The following is a 2398-nucleotide window of genomic DNA, read 5'->3' on the forward strand; positions in this document are numbered from 1 at the left end:
CCCCCTGATGTTCTGCTCCATCACCAACTCATTAGCCAGGTGGCCCCCTCTGGTGTCAAGGTGGCCTCGCTGGCCCCGAGCGTGCGACTCCACGCGGCAGTGAAGCAGCTCCCTGAGCAATTCAAGCACACGGGAGAGGGCAGCCTTGGCTAACAGCGGCGGTGTGGTCAGAAGCAGGTGTGGCCAGAGCGGGGTGGGGGGGGGCTCCCAGGGCGACCGCCCCAAATGCTGTAAAACAGTCGAGGGAGGACGGTGCTGTGTCACGTGACATCCCCATAAATCTCCGAGTTTCAGAAATGAATTATCGCTTCGGTCCACTTCCCTAGTTTCCCCAGTTTTCCCCCACCCCAGCCTCTTAAACCTTCGACCCCCCCCCCCCCCGCGCCCTGAAAGGAAGCGTTGCTGTGTGTCTTCCTTCGACCACACCAAGCCATCGTCCTCCGTTGCTCCCCGGGACTCAAGAGGAAATCTGTTGCTCTGCTGTCCACTTCCCATCTGGCTCTGCGTAGGGTCACTTTGCCATCGGACACGTGGGGATAAAAGCAATTCTGACTGTCCAGGAGCTTCATCTGACCATTCTCTTGTGTAGATGACCACATCAAAAGGCAATTTTAGTGTATTAATCATAGATTATTATATACTATAAACTTAAGGGCAAGGAGTTTATTACAGTGTATCTTTATTAAAACAAAAGGGTGTATAGTGTTCCCAAACTGTGAAAATAGTGTAAGAACTGTACATTGTGAGCTCTGGTTATTTTTCTCTTGTACCATAGAAAAATGTATAAAAATTATCAAGCTAATGTGCAGGGATATTGCCTTATTTGTCTGTACAAATGGAACTCAGTAACAGACCTGCTTCTTGAAGCTTGGGAATATTTTATCCTGTATTCTTGTTTGAACCCTCCTCTATTTAAGATATAGACATGGAATCAAAGTGTTTATGTAATAGTTCGATCCTTTTGCCTGCAGGTCAGTTGTAATAAATCTAGGATATGATGATGACTTTGTAATTAGATTTTCTGAAGTCAGACCCTGAGAGGGGAAAATCAAGTAAATTCCATTAAATTATCTGTGCATTTAAAAAAAAATCAAGACATTATGGTACTGTCACAAAAACAGACATATTTGTCAATGGCACAGAACACAGTGCTCAGAAATGGACCCTCAGCTCTATGGTCAACTAATCTTTAACAAATCAGGGAAGAATATCTGATGGGAAAAAGACAGTTTCTTCAACAAATGGTGTTGGGAAAATCAGACAACCACATGCAGAAGAATGAAACTGGAGCATTTCCTTACACCATACACAAAAATAGACTCAAAATGGATGAAAGACCTCAATGTAAGACAGGATTCCATCAAAATCCTTGAGGATAACCCAGGCAGCAACCTCTTTGACCTTTACCCCAACAACTTCTTGTTAGACACATCTCCAAAGGCCAGGGAAATAAAGGCAAAAATGAACTGTTGGAACCTCATCAAAATAAGTAGCTTTTGGACAAAAAAAGAAAACAGAGAGAAAAGACAACCAACAGAATTGGAGAAGATATTTGCTAATGACATACCAGATAAAGGGCTACTAGCCAACAGCTATAAAGAACTTATCAAACTCAAAACCCAAAGAACAAATAATCCACTCAAGAAATGGGTGGAAGATGTAAACAGATATTTCTGCAAAGAAATCATCCTAATGGTTAACAGACACATGGAAAAGTGCTCAATATCACTGGGCATCAGGGAAATACAAATCAAAACCACAGTGAGATACCACCTCACACCAGTCAGAATGGCTAAAATTAAGTCAGGAAATGACAGATGTTGGTGAGGATGTGGTGAAAGGGGAACCCTCCCACACTGTTGGTGGGAATTCAAGCTGGTGCAGCCAATCTGGAAAACAATTAGGAGTTTTCTCAAAAAGTTGAAGGTAGAGCTCCCCTATGACCCAGCACTGCACTACTGGGTATTTATTGCAACGATACAAATGTAGTGATCTGAAGGGGCACACGTGCCCCAATGTTTATAGCAGCAATGTCCACCATAACCAAACTATGGAAGGAGCCTAGATGTCCATCAACAGAAGAATGGATAAGGAAAATGTGGTCCATATATACGATGGAATATTATGCAGCCATCAAACCCCCCCCCCAAATCTTGCAATTTGCAATGACATGGATGGAACTAGAGGGTATTACGCTAAGTGAAATAAGTCAATCAGAAATAGCCAGTTATCATATGATCACACTGAAATCAGGAATTTGAAAAACAATATAGAAAATCATACGGGAAGGGAGGGAAAAATGAAACAAGATGAAACCAGAGAGGATGACAAACCATAAGCGGGTCTTAAACTCGGGAAAAAATCAATGGTTGCTGGAGTGGAGGAGGGTGAGAGGGGT

This window comes from Lontra canadensis, unplaced genomic scaffold (genome assembly GCF_010015895.1).
Source record: "Lontra canadensis isolate GAN:19392208 unplaced genomic scaffold, GSC_riverotter_1.0 scaffold1292, whole genome shotgun sequence".
Classification (NCBI taxonomy): domain Eukaryota; kingdom Metazoa; phylum Chordata; class Mammalia; order Carnivora; family Mustelidae; genus Lontra; species Lontra canadensis.